The following is a 24,920-nucleotide window of genomic DNA, read 5'->3' on the forward strand; positions in this document are numbered from 1 at the left end:
GAACTCGAAAAGGCTTTCAGAACGGAGCAAAGAAAAGCCGGTAGACGAAGCACGAACCAACCTCCCCTCACAAAACTTACAATTTTTCTTTGAACATAGGCACATTTGACGTAAGGATAGCATTCGCAAATATGTATACACAAAGCAAATTCATTATCAATTCGGCCATCAGACACCGAATATATCTTCAGCTAAGAAATATATACTACTCTTACTTGCTACTCGCTCTTTGCATGGGACTAAGCCTTGTCCCGCATACTTGCATGAGGCTAATCCCTTCCTCTCTACTTGCATAAGGCTAATCCCTACCTCCCTATTTTCATGAGGCTAATCCTTGTCTCCCTATTTGCATGAGGCTAATCCTTGCCTCCTTATTTGCATGAGGCTGATCCCTGCCTCCATATCTGCATGAGGCTAATCCTTGCCTCCCTATTTGCATGAGGCTAATCCCTGCCTCCCTATTTGCATGAGGCTAATCCATGCCTCCCTATCTGCATGAGGTTAATCCCTAACTCCCTACCTGCACGAGGCTAATCCATGCCTCCATATCTGTATGAGACTAATCCCTACCTCCATATCTGTATGAGACTAATCTCTGCCTCCCTATTTGCATGAGGCTAATCCCTGCCTCCATATCTGCATGAGGCTAATCCCTGCCTCCCATTTGCATGAGACTAATCCCTACCTCCCTATTTTCATGAGGCTAATCCTTGTCTCCCTATTTGCATGAGGTTAATCCTTGCCTCCATATCTGCATGAGGCTGATCCCTGCCTCCCATTTTCATGAGGCTAATCCTTGCCTCTATATTTGCATGAGGCTAATCCCTGCCTCCCTATTTGCATGAGGTTAATCCCTGCCTCCATATCTGCCTAAGGCTAATCCCTGCATCCCATTTGCATAAGGCTAATCCTTGCCTCCCTATTTGCATGAGACTCATACTTGTCTCCCTATTTGCATAAGGCTAATCATTGCCTCCGTATTTGTATGAGGCTAATCATTGCCTCTGTATTTGCATGGGACTAAGCATTGTCCCTCTTTGCACAATTATTGCTCTATTTCTAGTACTATCTATTCATTTTTCAATCGGGCTAAGCTCTGCCCTTTATTTCACAAGACTAAGTCTTGTATTGTTAACATCATGATTATTGCATATCATGGGCTGAAATATTGTCAATCTATCCAAAGGCGCCATAGTCTAAAAGGCATCATCCTCATAGCTGGAAGACACCATGCCATGGCCTGAGGATCCTTCAAATTTGCATATCATTATTCAAAGGCATCATGGTTTAGAGGCTCCATTGTCATGGCCCGAGAACATAATTTCATGGCATGTGAATCCCTCACTAAACAATTCATGGCCCAGGACGTCATGGTCTAAGGACGTCATCCCCAACCGTCCAAAAACAACCTTAATGGTCCAAAAGGGAATCTGCATCATGTTTAAATTTTCGTACAAATACATGTTCGTAGCATCTTTTTATCTGCATGTGACCAGTAAAAAACCGATACCCTAGCAGGAGCGACCTCGCTCCAGTTCCTTCAACTATCTCAAACCTTAGCCGTTCACCAAAGCCGCTCTTGCATCCTGTGTCTGTTCTTGCAATGACTTCATCGATATATTCCGCCAATGAATCCAGAACTACACATGGCCTGATTCCTGTAAAACCAAGGATATGTAGGCAACTCGAAGACCGAAGTCCAGCCTCTGTCTTTCAAAACATCCTGTCCGGTCAAAATTGGCCATCATTTCTTTACTCGAAAACTCTTTCATCCTTCCCGGGTAAAGAGGGGCAACTGTTGATACCCAATTTTTTCCTATATATTTTTAATACATATATATACTTTAAAAATAGCATATATGCATATATAGCATTTTTTTAATTTTTCTATAATTTTAAAGGCTTCAAATTGATTTATTTCTTCCCTTTTTACTTATAAAATTTCCAATAATTATCCTTCAAATTATTTTTGTGGTAATTTAGCCATCTAAATTCTATATTATGCCAAAATATTGCTTAAATATTTTTAGTGTATTTTTTATAATTGCATTTACATTTTTTAAAGCTGATTTGCATATATTTGCAATACAAGCCCTATTAATGCATAATTACATTGATGATGCATAAAATGATCTTTTATATTTTTAAAATGTCAAATAGCTATTTTATATTCTTATTTGTTAAATGACTAATTCATAAGTATAAGTTCGGTCGGGACCCACCGTTGTAGACTGAGAGGGGTGCCTAACACCTTCCCCTCAAGGTTATTTCGAGCCCTTACCCTAAATCTCTGGTAATGCAAACTAGTCTAAGAGTTAATTACTCTAGGTTCCCTAACGCACCATAATTCGTTAGGTAGCGACTCTTCAAAAATCCAAATTCCTAAAAGGAAATGAGTTATTACCCCCATGGATGTGGAAACCCGGACTCCCTCTCTCTCTCCGAAAGAAAATAAAAAAGGGGGCGCGACACCCCCGCATGTTATATTATTAATTTCGGAGAACAACTAGATCATTAAACTTTACAAAGACAATTTGGCAATGATATTTATTTGAAGGACGAAGAAAATAAGGATGAAGAAAATGAGGAAGAAGAATTAGATGAAACATCCACTAGTCCCACAATACAAGCTCCAACTCAGAGTCAATCTCCGTCTGGAGTTTTACCCCCCGTACCCCCTGTAAGGGATAATCTTAAGGCTGAACATCCCCAAACATAACTTGTATGAAAAAAATTTTAACATGATAAAGTCAATCATCGTGCTATATGTGAAAAATGTAAGCAATAATTTGCACACACAAAAAGTGATGGGACAGGGGGTTTAACCAGACAATTACTTAAGGATCACAAATCTTTATGGATACAAGCTAACATAGAAGCTGAAAAATTATAGATCCTAGCACTGGTACTGGCACTCCTAGTGGATCTGGCGGGGGTTCTAATTTTGTACAACAACAGCTTGACCCTGCTTCTGGTAATATTTTACGCCCCTATAACAAAGATAAAGACCGTGAGAACTTAGCAAAAATGGTGGTTGTCTGTGGCATACCTTTTACTTTTTTCTTCTCTCCCTGATTTTGTGCATTATATACAAGAAACTTATAACCCTGATTTTCAAGGTTTTCCTAAGACCACGGGTAAAAATGATGTTTTTAAATTTCAAACCGAATATCTTCAATATATTCGTTGTGTATTTTTCACTTAGATTGTAAAGTGTCTATCACATCTAATATAGGTCGTAGTACTAATGGTTGTGATATTTAACTGTTACATGTCATTGGGTTGATCATCATTGGAATATGCAAAAACGTATTATTGGTTATAAATTTGTTAATTCAAAACACACTAAAGCATATATTGCAATTACTGTTCTGCAAATACTTGATTTTTATGGACTCATTGATAAAGTTTTAACTATCACCTTAGATAATGCTTCTGCTAACACAACCGTAGCAAATAACTTAAAAACTAGACTTTGTCCAATTAATCCAGCAATTTTTCATGTTAGATGTGCATGCCATATTTTTAACTTGGTTGTAAAAGATGGTCTTAATTTATTTTCTGATGCTTGTAGTAAAATACAACATGTTTGTGCCTATATTATTCGTGCTAATAAGGCAAGTAGAATTCGTGAATTTTCTCAACAATGTGCTAGTGCTAACCTTCCATTTAGAAAAGTTCCAAAAGATGTTTGTACTAGGTGGAATTCTACTTATGAAATGCTTAAAGTTGCTTATGATTATCGGGTGCCTATCCAAATGGTATCCCCGTTGATCAAATTGTTGATTCTGATTGGGATGAGATCAAAGAGCTTACTAAATTTTTAGAAATTTTTTATTATGCTGCAAAATAATTTTCCGGTATATATTATCCTACTGTTACACAAATATTATGGTATATTTGTGGAATTTCTATTGTATTTGGTAAGTATAAATCAAATCCAACTTATGCACCGGCCATTAATAAAATGATTTCAAAATTTAAAAAGTATTTTTTCCCTATTCCCCAAGTTTATTTAATTTCTACTCTACTTAACCCATCTTTAAAACTAAGAGATACAAAGGGACTTGTTTGTAAAATTTATGATAATTTAACAATTCAAGAAAATGAACAACCATCTCTCGAAGAATGTCAAGCTAGCATATATTCTTATGCTAGATCAATGTTTGATAACTATAAATCTATGAAAACAACAGGTTGTGAAACTGCTCCTTCTACTTCTAAGTCTAGAGCAGAAGTTTTATGGGAAGATATGGATGATATAACAGCTTTTGATTCCTCAATTGATGATGAACTTGATTCTTATCTTAATCAAGGATTGAAAAGTATTAAGGACGAAGAAGGCAATGAACATCTTTTGGCATGGTGGAGAGAGCATGGCAAGGCTTTTCCAACACTTTCAATAATGGCCCGAGATATCCTGGCTATTCAAGCATCATCGGAGAGTGATTTTAGTGCGACAAGATTTTAAATTGGAGATCATAGACATGCATTAGAGGAGGATAGTATAAAGATTTCCGTATTATTCAGAGATTAGATTAATTCAGAAAGAAGAAATCTTGATTTTGAAAAATTAACCACTAGGGAAGAAAAAGAATACAATGAGATACTTAGCACTGGGAGCGATGACGGCATAAGGCTCATGGAATATCAGTCAACATTGCCAATTCCAGAACAATGTCCGAGAGATATTATTGATAAGTTACAAAGAAGCTATATAGGAGCTTACCAATATTATATGATAATTTGTAATTGGCTACTAAGAGGCCTAGTTCAAACAGAACCCTTCCTAGAAGGTGGCTGCGTAGATTAGGTGCTATTCAAAAAAATTATATTTGTATGTGAGATTTGAAAGTTCTATTAATAAAATAAAAGGCTCTAAGCATTGAATTTTTTTTATGAATTGTCTTAGTTACTTAATACTTTGAAATTATATTAAATAAATTATAATTCTATTAAAACAAGTTTTTTGTTTTAATATTTTGTAATTCTTTACTTAGTTTTTAAATTTCCATTTTAACATTTAAGTTTATTAAATAAGTCAAAAAACTAGCCATTGCAAACTTTAAAAGCTTAGTCATTGTCAAAAAACTAGACATTTTAAAAAAAAAACTGCACTTAAGGCTCGCGAACCTGTCCCGTCTCGTCCCATCCTGTTTGTTAGCGGGACGGGATGGGCCGACCGTTTAGTCCTATTTGTCCCGTCCCGTTTCGTCCCGTCCCGCCACCGTCCCGCTTAAATGTCGTCATGTCTTGTTCTGTCCCGTTGGACATCCATACTCTAGGGTGCGGGCGGCGGGAGTCTGTACTCATCCCCCGCCCTAAGATGTGGTAGGAGCAAGTGGAATCAACCTGCATGAGCTAAAGTACCGAACATGCTCAGGAACTGTGCAAGGGTCTCTTGAAGAGCTGGTGTAGTAACAGGTGTCTCAGGTGCCTGCGCTCCAACTGGAGCTACTGGTGGCTCCTCTGTAGCAGCTCGTGCGGGTGCTATGGTTGTGCCACGTGGACGTATTCGGCTTCTACCCCAGCCGCTCGCGGCTCTAGTAGGGGGTGCGGGTGACTGGTCATATGATCCGGTTGTACGTGTTCTCACCATCTGTGAGAGAATAGAAGACAGAACTTTAGAATTTCGAAGTCAACAATTTCGCACGACAAGGAATCAAATAGATGAAATTTTCCTAATAGTTCCATAACCTCCCGAAAATAAGTACAGTTGTCTCCGTACCAATCCGTAAAACTCTACTAAACCTGCTTGAGACTCACGACACCTATGAACCTAGAGCTCTGATATCAACTTGTCACATCCCAGTCTCCCTCCGTAAGACGTCATGACAGCACCTAGTCTATACGACTAGGTAGGCCTAACAAATTGTGGAATAACATAAATGAAAAAAGAATTTAACAACTAGACTGCAACAGATAACCATAAAATGATAAAATACCGCTCGGCATGTACAAGTAACCCACCACTCGAGTTTACACAGTAATCCCAAAACCCAATAAATCATAAGTCACAAGCTATATAAGAAAAACTAAGTATATACACTAGAGTCTAAGAAAATACAGAAAGGTAACGACATAGGAGGGAATAGAGGGGGACTCTGAGGTTTGAACGCGAGCAGATATATCTAGAAGTCTCCAAAATCTCACTGCTCACTGATATCAAGGCTGAAAAGAAGTACCTTGATTTGCACACAAAACATGTGCAAAAGAGTAGCATGAGTACACCACAATGGTATCCAGTAAGTGCCAAGCCTAACCTTGGTCGAGTAGTGACGAGGTCAGGTCTGGGTCCCACTGGTATATATAATAAATAGGGCAGAAGAATATAGCAATTTAATAAGAGACTGGAAATTTAACAAGGGAAAACCACAGAAAATAGCAGTACAACACAGAGGGATAAACAGCAGGGGATCTCCCGATCATACCGTCTCGTAGTCCCAAAGTAAATATGCGAGGAGCTCCCGAGGTACCACCTCATAGTCTTAAAAGTAAATGTACAGGGGGATCTCTCGAGGTACCACCTCGTAGTCTCAAAAGTAAATGTACAAGGGGATCTCCCGAGGTACCGCCTCGTAATCCCAAAAGTAAACACACAGCTAAAAACCGATGAATACAATAATTAATAGCAAGAATTCTATAGTTAAGACTGATACAGATCAAGGAAAAACATGAAAATCAACTAAGCATGCTGCATAGATTTCAAATAAGCATTCAAGACACATAGACATGCAATATTAAGCTAAAATAGGATAACTACACATGTTGGTATAACTCAATTAAAATGTAACAGGCTACTACTCAGTAAAACAACCAAACAACAATTAGCTCATGTACGCACTCGTCACCTCACGTACACGGCGGTCACATATCACAAAAGTATCACAACAGTACCAAATTCTAATGGGGTTCTTCCACACAAGATTAGACAAGCCACTTACCTCGAACCAAGCTCAATCAATCAGTAAAAATGTCTTTTCCACAATTTTCAAATCAAAATGACCCAAATCAGGCCAAAAGTAATTACATACCATAAATATACCTATAAGAAACTAATCTAATTAATGAAATCAAGACTTAACAAGTAATTAGAAAATTGTCCCAAAATGTCGACCGGGCCCACATCTCAAAATCAGGTAAAAGTTATAAAATTCGAATGCCCATTCAACCACGAGTTCACTCATACCAAAATTACTCAAATCCGATGTCAAAATTTCAATCAAAACCCAAAAATTTGGTTGAAGAACTTTTCCATTTTTTCCCAATTTTCTCAATCCAAATCCGAATTTAAAGGATGGAATTGACGATAGATTAGTGGAATACAACCAAAAATAAGTGAATAATAATTACTCAATCGATGCCTCTTAAAATCCCTCAAAATCTCGTCCAATTCCAAGCTCTATATCTTAAGTTTTGATAAAAATGGCTAAACCCTCATTTTTGAAATGTTTATACTGCGCAGGCATTTCCTTCTTCGTGAATGTGGAAGACCCCTTGCATTCGCGAAGCACAAAATTGCTTTAGTCCAAAGTTCACGATGGCCCACTTACAAACGCATAGCTCGCACAGCCTGACCATACGTGAACGCGGGACCCTCATTGCGAACATATAGACAAATTGTCTAGAGACTCAGTAGACCCGTTTTCTCTACGCGAACGCGAGACCCTCATTGTGAATGCATATACTTATAACCTCAGAGCTTCGCGAACGCAGTACCTTCATCATGAATGCGAAGCAAAAGTCCTCTCCTTCCTCTAGCTCCCCTTTGCGAACGTGGTACTCCCCTTGCTAACGCGAAGAAGGAAACCAGCAATTGAACACCAAATTTTTCTACAACTCTAACAAGTCCAAAACTAGTCCGTTAACCATCTGGAATCCACCCGAGGCCACCAAGACCTCAACCAAACATACCAACAAGTCCTAAAACATCATACGGACTTAGTCAAGCCTTCAAACCACGTCAAAAACGCTAAAAACAAGAATTGCACTCTAATTCAAACTTAATGAACTTTGAAACTTCAAACTTTTACAACTGATGCCGAAACCTATCAAATCACGTTTGATTAACCTATAATTTTTCACATAAGTCACATTTGACATTACGGACCTACTCCAACTTTCAGAATCGGAATCCGAGCCCTATATCAAAAAGTCCACTCCCGGTCAAACTTCCCAAAAATTCAACTTTTGTCATTTCAAGCCTAACTCAGCTACAGACCTCCAATTAACAATCTGGAAATGCTCTTAAGTCTGAAATCACCCAACGGAGCTAACGGAATTGACGAAACTCCATTCTGAAGTCGTATTCATATAGTTCCAACTACGGTCAAAATCCTAGAACTTAAGCTTCTGTTTTAGGGACTAAGTGTCCCAAATCACTCCGAAACCAAAAACAAAACCTCCTGGCAAGTCACATAAGTAGAGAAAAATACGAGAAAAGCAGTAAATAGGGGATCAGGGTTATTACTCTCAAAACGATTAGTCGGCTCGTTACAGAACTCAAATCAGGAAAACATACGGATACGCTGGTTTTTTGTCAAATATTACGCATGACACTGCCGAGGCTAATAGACTGATCCCATAAGAGTAGTTTATAAAACTGCCAAGGAGAAAGGCCTTATCCCATAATAATGTGTACACCGCCGAGGATCGAATGGCACGAACCATAGATGCATCTATTAAACTGCAGAGGCAAACGACCCGCTCCCATAACAGTGTGGTACATAATCCTGTCGAGGAGAATGACCCTATCCCATTAGATTAAGAATCTTTAATGGGTCCTTGTCCGCACTTGTCGCACCTCCTTTTTCCGCCCCCGCGAGGGTGCAAGGGAGTTTTCTCCAATTAAAGGACAGTCGAAACGGGATTTGTTTGTTTGTTTCAGAGTCGCCACCTGGGAATTTTAAGGCGTCCCAAGTCACCAATTTTAATCCCTGAATCGAGGAGAATATGACTCTGTTTATTATTCTGCGCACCAGAAATCCGGATAAGGAATTCTGTTAACCCGGGAGAAGGTGTTAGGCATTCCCGAGTTCCGTGGTTCTAGCACGGTCGCTCAACTGTTATATTCGGCTTGATTATTTTGATTTGTTAAATACATTTTTATTGCATGATTTTATTGTTACCGCTTCTATTTAGATTGTTTATAATTAAAGACCCTTCTTCGAATCGAATCACGCGTACGTGTATTCGTTTTATATATTAATATTTTTTAACGTGAAAATCGTGTCACGCGTACGTATACACAATGATAATATAATAATTATTTTTTTTTTTCGAAATTTATTATATATAAAAAAAGAAGACTTAAGTTCGAAATTGTGCTAAAAATAAAATTAAGAACGTTCGTCGCTCTTGTATAATTAAATATTGAACCGCACATCTCGAGTTATATGAAATTAATATTGATATTCTCCGAAGAGCCCCCTTTTTATTAAATGTTCGTTCGAAGTTGCGCGAACGCATAATCCGAATTGCTTTTAGAAATATAATCAGGTTACGCGAACGCATCCCTAATCACGCAAAAGATTCTTAATAGTAGTATAGATTTTCCATAAATGTTTATTGCATCCATCTATTTTTAAATGTAAGAATCATGGAGAATTACCGATTGGGATGCCACCAAATTTCTTGACAAAGAATTCAAAATTTATTAGGCGTTGCTACAAGTCTTATTTTACGCGTATGAATTATATACCTCAAAACTATTCAAATTTTAAAGAATTAATGATATGAAAAAGAAACAAACAACATGTAACTAAAAATACTACCATTTTTATCGTGGATACAACATTAACATATCCAAAAATCGAATCGCATATAAAACTGGAAAAAGAATTAATTTGATAAACAAATTAATAGTTTCTGAAGAATTTTTATTGTTATATTTAATGCGAATTCTATTTCTACATATCCTTGACATAAAATGTTGCAATTCGTGCTTGTAAATCCCATATCCTTCTCATATACTTGTTTTTAGTCCAAAGTTATAATTGTTTGGTTAATTTGTTTACAAAGATTGAGTTTGAGATAAATAAACCAATTCTTATTCTCTGCCTATGCGACTATTTGCAAACACTTAACTCTATATTTTGTAAAAAAAATCATTGACATTATTTCATATATTAAAAGAAATGAGTTGATCGCGTTCCTAAAATAACTAAGCCATTTGTTATTAAGAAAGAGAACTAATCTACCAATTGATTTAATACTATATTAACCAACTAAAACAAAACTGAAACTTAAACTAATAAAATTTAAATGAGTAGAAGACATCCTTATAATTCCAAACTTCATTTACTTGCCATGTTGAAGCTCTTCACAACATGAGTTTTAAAGATATGTACCTGATATTTGGAAGCAAAAGAAAATGAAGATGAAAATCAGCAACAGTAATAACAGTGTAACAGCAACAACTGCCCAGCAATAGTAACAACCCAGTAACAGACCGGTGGAGTAGTAATCCCAAAAACAAAAGCTTTAAGCTTTAAATGAAACAACAACCATTAATACTAATTTCAATCAAAGAAAGAAAGCAGTAGATTTTTTTTAGCTTTTATTTTTATTTTGAAAGCTTAAATATTTTTCGGAATTTTTCTCTCTTCTATTCTCTGTCCGTTTTTTTCTCTCTATCTGTGTGTGTATTTTTTCTCTCGTATCTCTTTCTATTCTCTCTGTATTTCTTGTTCTCTCTTGTGTTCAAGACTTCACATATATATAATCTCATCCCATAAATCCTTTAATCAATTAAATCAATACTTTTTCTCTACCCAACCCATTATCTTCCCACTCATCCCCATTACATTAAATAAACATATCACACCGCCCCATTATATTTTGTCCCCCGTGCTTTATTTAAAATAATGCAAGATTCCCCTTTAATTTAAATCTTGTCCCCCCTTTATATTAAATAATCATATCACAACCCACCCCATTTCATTTTGTCCCCCATGCTTCAAATAAACAATTTCAAAATGTACAATTCCTAAACTACCCCCTCCGACCTTACTGAAATTACCAAACTACCCCTGAACGTACTACAAATTTACCAAACTACCCATCAGCTATAACACATCAATTAATCAAACTTAACCAAAATATAGACAATATGATCAATTTCTAACAATGTTCAAACAACAATATGAACATGGATGAACATCATAACAACAATATCACATGAACACAATTTTAACAACATTTCAACAACAAATCACATGAACACGAATTGAACAACAAAGAACAACTAAAATTTGATTGAACAATATTTTAGCAACAAACAATCCTATTTTCGGATTCAACAACAACAACAAACAAAGTATGAAGATTTCTAAATTCAATCATATTGAACTTAAAATCAACTCTAACAACATTACAACAAACAATTCTTATATTAAACTTTAAACAAGATTATGAGAACAATTCAAGCAATAATCATAAATGGTAAACAAGAAATCAAACTATACAAAATTCGGATTCAAGATCATCCAAACAAAGTATGAACATGAATGAATCTATTTTAAGACAACAAACATGACGGATTAAACGATTAAAACAATATATTCCTTTAATACAACTAAATTCTTTAAACAAATAACAAGATCGACGAAGAAACAATTATGAACTTAAACTTGAACTTAACAATATTAACAATTTCTAACAATACATAAACACATGAAACAAATTGAAGAAATAGTTGATTAAATTTCAATTTGAATCTAACAAACATCAAACTAACAAATACTTACTTAAACAATAATACAAACATGAAATAAACATGAAAACAACTAATTAAACTTCTATTTTGAAATCTGAAAATTAATTTAACGAAACATATGAACAAACTAAAAATTATTTCAACGACGAACAACGAACAAAACAAGGATTAAATCATTTAACGATTTGGATCCGGAAAATATCAAACAAAATATGGACAAAAATAAAACTCAAAAACAACTAACCGGAGATGAATCAACGACGCACTTTGATTGTAAGCAAATCTGTCCGAGCCTCGACCAAAGCTCGAACGAAGGACGACGAAGACGAAGAAGAAGTAGAAGCAGCCGCAGCTACTGCCGGGACGAGCAGCAGCACGACGTCGAGAAGCAGAAGTAGCGGCGGAGGAAGAGAGTAGCAGCGGCAGCGTCACTGTTGCGACGAGGCAGCAGCGGCGACGACCCAGCAGTGGCAGAAACGGGCGGCATCAACTCGACGGAGGAAGCAAAAGCAGTAGCACCGCATCAATGAAGAGAGAAACGCAGCAGCAGTGACACGGGACGGTGGTGAGGCAGCCATGTGAGCTCGAGTTCGAGCTCGACGAAGATGAAGAAGATGAAGCAAACTGCTTGGCTTTTGGTTTGGAGCGACCGTTCGACGCAGAGGCAGCAGGAAGCAGCTGGGGACGAAGCTGGTCGTCGAGAAGGAAAATCGCTATGGGAGCTCAAGCTTGAGCTTGGCGACGAAGATGACGAAGCAATGGCCGCGGGGTGTTATGGTGGAACTGGGGGCAACATGGTCGCAGTTGGGGACGATGCTAGGAGGAGGCTGGTACGGGTATCCATGGATGGGGTGTTTTGGAGCTTGAGGAAGAAGAAGAAGATAGGAGGGGTAGGGGCGGATTGGTTTAGTGTAAGGGTTTCTTGTCTTTTAATTTTTGTTTTGTTTTGTAAAATGTAAGACAAAGGGGTTTGGGTCTTTTGGGTTATGGACTGGGTCGACCCAGTTCGAAATGGACTGGGTCGTAGGGAAGATTGGGCCATTTTTTGGGCCTATAGCTTGAAATTGAAGAAGAGGCCCAATTCCGACTTTCTTTATATTTTCGCTCTCTTTTCTTCTTTTATTTTTCTAAAACTAAATTATAAAAATACTTAAACTATTATTAAGAACTAAATTAAGTTATAAAAGCGCAAATTAACTCCCAATAACAATTAACGCACAATTAAGTAATAATTAAGCATAAAATTGTATATTTGGACATTAAATGCTAAAAATGCAAACGATGCCTATTTTTGTAATTTTTAATTTTTGTAAAACAAATTTAATTACTAACAACTATAGAATTAAATCCTACATGCAAAATGCGACATATTTTTGTATTTTTTATTAATTTATCAAATAAACACGCACAGACAAATACAAATAATTATTCAAAATATCACAAAATTGCACACCAAGAAAAATTACTTTATTTTTTGAATTTTTTGGGAGTAATTCTCATATAGGGCAAAAATCACGTGCTTACAGCTGCCCCTCTTTGCCCGAAGACACGAAGGGTTTTCGTGCAAAGATAAAGCGAGCGATTTTTGCCCATTCGAGTACTCCGTTGAAGCATTTTTTGAAAAAGATTTGACCGAACCTTTGCTTCAAAGGTTTCCTACATATCCTGGGCTAAACAGGAATCAGGTCAATGTAGTTCGGGAAACTTTGGTAGCTGGGACTACCGTTGGACTGCACTGTTACTGTTGTTGCATGCTATTACTACTGCTTACCGATTTCCTTGTTACAACGTGCTTAAAAGAAAACAAGAAGCTAGGCTAGAGTACAATTTGTTTTTGTTGCCTTGCTTCCTTGTCTGCTTGCATTTCTTCCGGTACTTTTCTTCTTTTGACACATGCACTTGAGTTTGTGCTGTGACCTCTTGTTGCAACCTTCTGCTTCCCGGTGCCGGGGAATTTTATTGTTTCCTGCTGGGGATTCCTATTGTAACCCTCTGTTTTATTGTTCTCTGACTTGATCTTGAAATGTATGCCTCTGTTATCTGGGCGGGCTCCCAACTTCAATACTTGAAAATTAAAGACTTGAAATGTATGCTTTTGTTATCTGGGCGGGCTCCCAAGTTCAATGCTTGAAAATTAAAGACTGAAATGTATGCCTCTGTTCTATGGGCGGGCTCCCAACTTTAACAACAAAAATGAATGCCATTCCTCTCTTCAGGCGGGCTCCTGACTTCAACAACAACTTTGAAAATAATCGCCATTCCTCTCTTCAGGCGGGCTCCTGACTTCAAACCATACATCGCCATTCTTTTCTTTAGGTTGGCAAGATTTCAACAACTTCTTTAAAAATGCCTTTCCTCTCTTCAGGCGGGCTCCTGACAACAACTTTGAAAATAATCGTCATTCCTTTCTTTAGGTTGGCAAGATTTCAACAACTTTTTAAAAAATGCCTTTCCTCTCTTCAGGCGGGCTCCTGACAACAACTTTGAAAATAATCGCCATTCCTCTCTTCAGGCGGGCTCCTGACTTCAAACCATACATCGCCATTCCTTTCTTTAGGTTGGCAAGATTTCAACAACTTCTTTAAAAATGCCTTTCCTCTCTTCAGGCGGGCTCCTGACAACAACTTTGAAAATAATCGCCATTCCTTTCTTTAGGTTGGCAAGATTTCAACAACTTTTAAAAACGCCTTTCCTCTCTTCAGGCGGGCTCCTGACAACAACTTTGAAAATAATCGCCATTCCTCTCTTCAGGCGGGCTCCTGACTTCAAACCATACATCGCCATTCCTTTCTTTAGGTTGGCAAGATTTCAACAACTTCTTTAAAAATGCCTTTCCTCTCTTCAGGCGGGCTCCTGACAACAACTTTGAAAATAATCGCCATTCCTTTCTTCAAGCGGGCTCCTCACTTCAAACCATACATCGCCATTCCTTTCTTTAGGTTGGCAAGATTTCAACAACTTTTTAAAAACGCCTTTCCTCTCTTCAGGCGGGCTCCTGACAACAACTTTGAAAATAATCGCCATTCCTCTCTTCAGGCGGGCTCCTGACTTCAAACCATACATCGCCATTCCTTTCTTTAGGTTGGCAAGATTTCAACAACTTTTAAAAACGCCTTTCCTCTCTTCAGGCGGGCTCCTGACAACAACTTTGAAAATAATCGTCATTCCTCTCTTCAGGCGGGCTCCTGACTTCAAACCATACATCGCCATTCCTTTCTTTAGGTTGGCAAGATTTCAACAACTTTTTTAAAATGCCTTTCCTCTCTTCAGGCGGGCTCCTGACAACAACTTTGAAAATAATCGCCATTCCTCTCTTCAGGCGGGCTCCTGACTTCAAACAATACATCGCCATTCCTTTCTTTAGGTTGGCAAGATTTCAACAACTTTTAAAAATGCCTTTCCTCTCTTCAGGCGGGCTCCTGACAACAACTTTGAAAATAATCGTCATTCCTCTCTTCAGGCGGGCTCCTGACTTCAAACCATACATCGCCATTCCTTTCTTTAGGTTGGCAAGATTTCAACAACTTTTAAAAACGCCTTTCCTCTCTTCAGGCGGGCTCCTGACAACAACTTTGAAAATAATCGCCATTCCTCTCTTCAGGCGGGCTCCTGACTTCAAACCATACATCGCCATTCCTTTCTTTAGGTTGGCAAGATTTCAACAACTTTTGACAACGCCTTTCCTCTCTTTAGGTTGGCAAGATTTCAACAACTTTTAAAAATGCCTTTCCTCTCTTCAGGCGGGCTCCTGACAATAACTTTGAAAATAATCGTCATTCCTCTCTTCAGGCGGGCTCCTGACTTCAAACAATACATCGCCATTCCTTTCTTTAGGTTGGCAAGATTTCAACAACTTTTAAAAATGTCTTTCCTCTCTTCAGGCGGGCTCCTGACAACAACTTTGAAAATAATCGCCATTCCTCTCTTCAGGCGGGCTCCTGACTTCAACCAATATATCGTCATTCTGTTCTTCTGGTGGGCTCCTGACTTCTTCTTAAATTCTTCATCCTCGTTCTCCAGGTGGACGCCTGACTTCTTCTTCAATTTTTTTTCATCCTCATTCTCCAGGTGGACGCCTGACTTCTTCTTCAATTTTTTCATCCTCGTTCTCCAGGTGGATGCCTGACTTCTTCTTAAATTCTTTATCCTCGTTCTCCAGGTGGACGCCTGATTTCTTCTTAAATTCTTCATCCTCATTCTCCAGGTGGACGCCTGACTTCTTCTTCAATTTTTTCATCCTCGTTCTCTAGGTGGATTCCTGACTTCTTCTTAAATTCTTCATCCTCGTTCTCTAGGTGGACGCCTGATTTCTTCTTAAATTCTTCATCCTCATTCTCCAGGTGGACGCCTGACTTCTTCTTCAATTTTTCCTTCGCTCTGCTTTGTTCTTGCTTGCTAGGGATAATACCACTGTGGGAGTCTCCTTTCTTCCCCTCCTTCAAATTCAATTTTTTTTTCAGAATTTATTTTCGCTCAACACTGCTAGGGATAAAAGTGTTATCTTCTTGGGATAACGTTATTGAGGATAATGCTGTTGGGGAATTTTATCCCTTCAAATCGATGCTTCATTCTTCTGGAAGCTGCTGAGGATGATAATGGTTTTTGCTTTTCTGAGCACAAATGTCATCCATTTGTTCTGTCTGCTGGGGAACAACTTCTTTTATTAAAACTTGTTATGCTGGGGTAAAACTGGTTCAAAGACCACTTCCCTTGAGACTGGTGCTATATTCATTTTACCCTAAATGGGTATCTGACTTCCATAAAATTTTCCAAATGAAAGGAAAATTTTCTGCCCCAGTTTTGACAGTCTCCCTTATGGCCTGCATTTCTGTCATCAATGCCACTTCCTTTACCTGTTTCAATTTAAACAAAATTTGTTAGTTTAAAACGCGGTGGTTGGTTGTGATACTCCCACTGGGATGGTTTTCCCTTTTCCCTTCCTTGCTCTGCGTTCCACAACTTGTTGGGGATGATATTCTTTGCTGGGGATAATCCTTTTCTGCTGGGGATATCCCTCTTCTTTCGTGGCATGGCTCGGAAACTTGCATTTTCCCGACCTTTTAGTCTCGCATGAATTTCCCAAATCATGCTTATTGTTTTTCTTGTTTTGTCCACGGGCTCTGGTCTTGAGGTTTAGTAACCTTTGATTTCGGCAAGGATATCCCTCTTGACACTCGTCAATCCTTTTGCTGGGGATATCTTTCTTGACACTGGCCTCGCGCTTGTTCCTTCCTGACTATATCACTTGGATGTACTAGTCAGATCTTATCTTGGAAAGCTGATGGTCTACTTTGAAGTCATTTCCCACTGGTCTTGACCAAACAGACTCTACTGGGGAAATTTCTATGAAAGGAAAAGATAAAAGGGAACAGAATAAAAGACAAAGGAAAAAATGACTCTTTAACAAAAGAAACTATAAATAAAAACCTATCAAATGAAAACACTGACTCTAATGGTCATGACATGCATATGTGGCCTATCCTTCGTCATCAATCGTCTTTCAAGGTCTTCCCTTGACTATTCCCCATCTGATTCCCAATCTTATTCGACTTGTAGTGCCCGAAGGGTTTTCACTATCAAGCCTCTCTCATTTTGGGTTTTTCTCTCAGCTTTCATCGCCTTATGGTGTCCGTGAAGATTTTCACCGATAAGACTCTCTCATTTATATCACTTTCTAGCTGGGGATTTGGAGTGTTGCCGGTATGACTCTCTCTGCTGGAGATTAGAGTCCTTTCTGCTGTGGAACAGAATGTTATGTTCGCTGGTAAGATTCTTATTTGTCTGACTTGGCATCTTTTGCAGACTGATCAGAAGGTCTTTCTTTTGACCGTAATGTGGTTTTTTTGGATAGGCTTAGAAAGAAAGGGTATTAAAGGCTCAAAAACAAATCAATTTGGGGTTCAAAATTACAACCTTCGGAACCAATTTTGCTTACAACGAGCACAACTTTTGCCCCAGTTTCTTGCTTGGGGATTATTTATTTATTTTTTTTTCTCTTTTTATTACACCATGCACACCATGCACACTATGCACACTGTGCTCCCTATGACCGAGCCGTGAGGCGCCTACGTATCCTCTTTGAGGAATCAGGTCAAACGTAGTTCCCAATTCCTCTGTTTCATTTGACTTTTTTTTCTTTGTTATCATTTTCCTTTCTTTTCTTTTTCTCTTTTTTCTCTTTTTTTCGTTTTGTTGTTTTCTTTCTTTCTCTCTTTCTTTTTTTTTTCTTTTTTTTCATTGCTACTGATTCCGAACGAGGGGTATGAAAGAAAATAAATAAGGCTCAAAAGGGGTAACGAAGAATAAAGTGTTTAGGTAGCAGAACAAAATGCCTTCGTCATTCCAGTCTTTAAAAACATGCCAAGTGCAAACAACACAATTAAACAATAGATTTACAGTCTCTTCCGATGGTGTTGGACTTGATAATTATGTTAAACATTTTATTTTTCCTTGTCATTTCCAAAAGCACAGTTGGGTGACACTCTCACCCTCATTATCTTGAACGGCCCTCATGCCAATTTGGTGAATCTTGCTTTTAACGGTTTTTCTTTGTGTTTCACTTGCCCCTAGTTCCACATGACTCGGGCTCTGAATAATCTCAAACCGTTCTTATTTCCTTAAAATGGTCTGATCACCTTTTCGGGGTTTTATGATTAACTTTAAATGCTAGGCCCAAACTGTGCACGCATGTCATGTCACTAGAATCGGCGTTGAATAAAAATGATAAAATGATTAAACAGAAAGATGACTGGGAATAATCCAAGACTGAATTTTTGTATTAGACTTCCGGCGAAATGGTTAGAAAAACAAACAAAACAACCAGAATAAAATCTTAACACAACATCAACGAGACTTAAACAAACTGATACGACAAAAATGGAAAGATAAGAAGGTTTGACACAAGACAATATTCGGATTACAACCCTAAGAATAATCCGGATAACAGAAATGACAACAAAATAAACCACCAACAGCTTCTCTCTTGCTAACCAAGGAACGGAGCGTCCTCCCATTTTATCAAAATTGGCATCTTAGCCACTAAGCTTTGCATTAGTATTGCCAAGACCATTATCAGCTTCCATATCATCAACCTCCGTCAACAAGTTCTCGATAGGGTTCGAGTGCTCCATGTTACTGTTATCGATCACAATCCGCCCTTCTTGGATCATTTTCTCTACTTCCCTTTTCAAATTACGACAACTCTCAATGTTGTGCCCTATGACATTGGAGTGGTACGCGCATTGCGCTGCCGGATCAAAGTTTCTTGCATGTGGATCTGGAGTATATGCGGGGAGCGGCTCAATCAAGCCAGCATGCTTTAGCCTTTCAAACAGACTTGCATAAGATACTCCGATAGGGGTGAGAGCCTTTCCTCGTTTCAGCAACCTTTCGTTCCTAAATGCTTGATTGGGCCGGAAACCTGATCCAGGGGGCTTCCGGTAGGCTTGTGAGGGTGGATAGGCCTTCTGTGGAGCTGGGTATTTGGAAAGTGAAGCCCATCTTTGGGAACCTCGTGGAGAGAAGTAGCATTGGGGAGGGGAGTAGCGTGGACGAGTGATGGAGCTACTCGGGTAGCTAGGAAAGCTGTCATAAGTGGGTTGGGATGGAGAGTATGGGGGATGGGTAATGCCAGAGTTTGAAAAGCTTGGCGGTGGTGGGGGTGGTGCTTTCCCAGTTATCCATGCTTGATACATGTCTGCCACATGTTGTCTCAGCATTTTCACTTCTTCTACCAACCCGTTGTTCTGTTCGACCAATTGTTGTCGGTCATCAGTACCGACCCATCCTGTTCTGAGGTTCTGTGTCATTTGCTTTGCAGGGAGGAGTTACCACAACCAACCACTTTTCTATATATGAACACAGCAAAGGGAAGCCATCATGTTAGTGTCAGGGCATTTGACAGATAATCCTATATTAGAGATGCAATGCACCTAAGCAGTTAAACTGTTCTATCAGAAATGCGATGCACTTGCGCTTTCTTTTATTTTTCTTTCTTCCTTTTTTTTTCTTTTTCAGTGGTGGTCGAATCTTATAGAGATTGCCTACGTATCATGACCCCGCATGAATCAGACCTTGCGTAGTTCGGACAAATAGACTGGGTAAGAACAATGAAACACATTTTTTCTTTGGAATTATCAATTTTCATAATATAACAACTGGATTTCAAAGGTTTAAAGATGACCTACAAACTTGAAAATCAAACGACCCACATATTCTAATCAAAAGATTTATAACCTCAAAACAAAAAGGTCAGCTTCCTTTCCCCGTTTTGACAAATGCAACCAAACGGTTATTTTTGCAAATGTGGCCCCTTCTAAATTTTGAGGCCGGAGAGGATTATTTTATGACACTTTACACACTTGTCTGTCTTTTACGAAAATAGCCTTTCCACAACTGAAAGATACTCGGAGGCTATTTCGGCAAGAACGGTTTAAGACGCGGCCGAAGCTGGCTCGGCTTATTTTGACCAAAAATCTAAACGGTATTCACCTGACCGTTGACTCTTTGTTTTTTTTTTTAAATTACAATAAAAAACCAGGTGTTGCAACACGGCCCTTCAGCGCCTTGGGGACGAAGATTTTTTAAGGCTGTGTGGGTCAACGGACCAAATTTAAAAAATGACCCAAAGGTGGCTGTTTATGCAAAGTCAGCCTTCCGGCGTCCCTTTCGGGAACATTCGGCTATGTCTTGATAAAACAGCGTCACCCGACTTCTTTATGACAAAATTAAAATTTACATATTTTTTTTCGGCTATTTTTAGCAACAGGGGAGGTTAGACACCACCCGACTTATTTATGACAAAATTAAAATTTTGACACTTTTTTATTTATTTATTGGTTTTTGTCTATTTTAGCAAAAAGATGGGGTTGGACCCGATGAGGGTTGCCTACGTATCTCACATCCGGTGAGAATCAAACTCGCGTAGTTCGGGCCTCGTGAATAAGTAAATGAACTAATATTTTTTTTTTTATTGGAACTGTGAAAGAACTGCTCAAAGGAAGTATAAATATTTTTTTTTTGATTGATTTCTTTTTGAAAGAAAAACTCGTAAAAATTCCTTTTCTTTTGATTTGAACTTTGAGAATTTCAAAAGTAAAAGGAAGTTTTTTTTTCGAATTTCCATTTGTCTTTTTTTTATTCTAAAGAAAAAAAATATTTTTGGAATTTTACTTTTGATAAAAGAAATGCTTCTAAAAAATATTTTTTGAATTTTGAATTTTCTTTTCAATTTTGAAAGAGGAATCAAAATATTTTCGGATTTTTTTTTCTTAAAAGAAAACATTTTTATTATTTTTGTTTTATCAACAATGGAAAATAAAGATATTTATATTATTTTTTGCAAGACATTTTTGGAATTTTATTTTGAATTTTCTTGGCAAGGCAAATACTCTTTGCAACAAATAAAGATATATATATCTTTTGGAAATAAAAAAACTTTTCGGATTTATATATATATATATATATATATATATATATATATATATATATATATATATATATATATATATATATATTTGCGACAAATAATGAAAGACCCCTTTTTTTTTTTTTTGCATTTTCATAAGCAAATAAAATAAAAAAAACCATTTTAAAAATAAGACTCTTTTTTTTATTTTCATTTTCTATTTTTCCTTTGCTTTTAATAAAACAAACTAATAAAACATTTTTTTTTCATTTTCTCAAAATTTCGGAAGAGTTTTGACAGTTATTTGGGCATTGGTTTTTTTTTTCAAAAAGAAACAGTCAATTCCCTAACTGCTATTTTTTTTTTAATTTTAAAATATTATTCATGATATTCAAAAGTCAGTCAACACACAAATCCGGATCAAATAAATGTGCAAGTAGCAGCAAGTAAGATGCATCAGGATGGTCATTTTTTTTGGTACACCTGTCCTAGACAGACCCAACCCCTGTGTTGAGTCTCCAAAGTCAAATGCACGTGATGCAAACAATCGCTCCTACTAGGGATCCGGCATGAAGCTGAGTTATTCTAAGTGAAAAAACCTGAGGCATATTGATCTAGCCCTGGCTTACCCAAACGGACAGTTTGAGCCGAAGCGGGGGCAACGTACCGGGAGCACGAAAGTCTACCCGGCCTAGTTACTTGTCCCAACTTCGTCTTATTTGGTATGACTTTAACAGAAAGGTGGGCCACGCGCACGTGTGCACCATAAATTTAGAAGACTCAGAAAGAAGGGGGTTTCGTAGCAGTTGTATATATTCATAATTCAAATAATATTAAAGCGGTAAAAGTGTCATTTAGCACATTGGGCATATATCATGTAAAAAAATCAGATAATAAATAAAGCCAACTATAACAATTATTTTAAGCTCGAATTCTTGAACCCTGAACCAGTGGTTTTGGGTCTAGTCCCCAGCAGAGTCGCCAGAGCTGTCGCACCTCCTTTTTCCGCCCCCACGAGGGTGCAAGGGAGTTTTCTCCAATTAAAGGACAGTCGAAACGGGATTTGTTTGTTTGTTTCAGAGTCGCCACCTGGGAATTTTAAGGCGTCCCAAGTCACCAATTTTAATCCCTGAATCGAGGAGAATATGACTCTGTTTATTATTCTGCGAACCAGAAATCCGGATAAGGAATTCTGTTAACCCGGGAGAAGGTGTTAGGCATTCCCGAGTTCCGTGGTTCTAGCACGGTCGCTCAACTGTTATATTCGGCTTGATTATTTTGATTTGTTAAATACATTTTTATTGCATGATTTTATTGTTACCGCTTCTATTTAGATTGTTTATAATTAAAGACCCTTCTTCGAATCGAATCACGCGTACGTGTATTCGTTTTATATATTAATATTTTTTAACGTGAAAATCGTGTCACGCGTATGTATACACAATGATAATATAATAATTATTTTTTTTCGAAATTTTTTATTATATAAAAAAAAGACTTAAGTTCGAAATTGTGCTAAAAATAAAATTAAGAACGTTCGTCGCTCTTGTATAATTAAATATTGAACCGCACATCTCGAGTTATATGAAATTAATATTGATATTCTCCGAAGAGCCCCCTTTTTATTAAATGTTCGTTCGAAGTTGCGCGAACGCATAATCCGAATTGCTTTTAGAAATATAATCAGGTTACGCGAACGCATCCCTAATCACGCAAAAGATTCTTAATAGTAGTATAGATTTTCCATAAATGTTTATTGCATCCATCTATTTTTAAATGTAAGAATCATGGAGAATTACCGATTGGGATGCCACCAAATTTCTTGACAAAGAATTCAAAATTTATTAGGCGTTGCTACAAGTCTTATTTTACGCGTATGAATTATATACCTCAAAACTATTCAAATTTTAAAGAATTAATGATATGAAAAAGAAACAAACAACATGTAACTAAAAATACTACCATTTTTATCGTGGATACAACATTAACATATCCAAAAATCGAATCGCATATAAAACTGGAAAAAGAATTAATTTGATAAACAAATTAATAGTTTCTGAAGAATTTTTATTGTTATATTTAATGCGAATTCTATTTCTACATATCCTTGACATAAAATGTTGCAATTCGTGCTTGTAAATCCCATATCCTTCTCATATACTTGTTTTTAGTCCAAAGTTATAATTGTTTGGTTAATTTGTTTACAAAGATTGAGTTTGAGATAAATAAACCAATTCTTATTCTCTGCCTATGCGACTATTTGCAAACACTTAACTCTATATTTTGTAAAAAAAATCATTGACATTATTTCATATATTAAAAGAAATGAGTTGATCGCGTTCCTAAAATAACTAAGCCATTTGTTATTAAGAAAGAGAACTAATCTACCAATTGATTTAATACTATATTAACCAACTAAAACAAAACTGAAACTTAAACTAATAAAATTTAAATGAGTAGAAGACATCCTTATAATTCCAAACTTCATTTACTTGCCATGTTGAAGCTCTTCACAACATGAGTTTTAAAGATATGTACCTGATATTTGGAAGCAAAAGAAAATGAAGATGAAAATCAGCAACAGTAATAACAGTGTAACAGCAACAACTGCCCAGCAATAGTAACAACCCAGTAACAGACCGGTGGAGTAGTAATCCCAAAAACAAAAGCTTTAAGCTTTAAATGAAACAACAACCATTAATACTAATTTCAATCAAAGAAAGAAAGCAGTAGATTTTTTTAGCTTTTATTTTTATTTTGAAAGCTTAAATATTTTTCGGAATTTTTCTCTCTTCTATTCTCTGTCCGTTTTTTTTCTCTCTATCTGTATTCTTGTTCTCTCTCGTATCTCTTTCTATTCTCTCTGTATTTCTTGTTCTCTCTTGTGTTCAAGACTTCACATATATATAATCCCATCCCATAAATCTTTTAATCAATTAAATCAATACTTTTTCTCTACCCAACCCATTATCTTTCCACTCATCCCCATTACATTAAATAAACATATCACACCACCCCATTATATTTTGTCCCCCATGCTTTATTTAAAATAATGCAAGATTCCCCTTTAATTTAAATCTTGTCCCCCCTTTATATTAAATAATCATATCACAACCCACCCCATTTCATTTTGTCCCCCATGCTTCAAATAAACAATTTCAAAATGTACAATTCCTAAACTACCCCCTCCGACCTTACTGAAATTACCAAACTACCCCTGAACGTACTACAAATTTACCAAACTACCCATCAGCTATAACACATCAATTAATCAAACTTAACCAAAATATAGACAATATGATCAATTTCTAACAATGTTCAAACAACAATATGAACATGGATGAACATCATAACAACAATATCACATGAACACAATTTTAACAACATTTCAACAACAAATCACATGAACACGAATTGAACAACAAAGAACAACTAAAATTTGATTGAACAATATTTTAGCAACAAACAATCCTATTTTCGGATTCAACAACAACAACAAACAAAGTATGAAGATTTCTAAATTCAATCATATTGAACTTAAAATCAACTCTAACAACATTACAACAAACAATTCTTATATTAAACTTTAAACAAGATTATGAGAACAATTCAAGCAATAATCATAAATGGTAAACAAGAAATCAAACTATACAAAATTCGGATTCAAGATCATCCAAACAAAGTATGAACATGAATGAATCTATTTTAAGACAACAAACATGACGGATTAAACGATTAAAACAATATATTCCTTTAATACAACTAAATTCTTTAAACAAATAACAAGATCGACGAAGA

The sequence above is a fragment of the Nicotiana sylvestris genome, chromosome 5 (assembly GCF_000393655.2).
Source record: "Nicotiana sylvestris chromosome 5, ASM39365v2, whole genome shotgun sequence".
Lineage (NCBI taxonomy): Eukaryota > Viridiplantae > Streptophyta > Magnoliopsida > Solanales > Solanaceae > Nicotiana > Nicotiana sylvestris.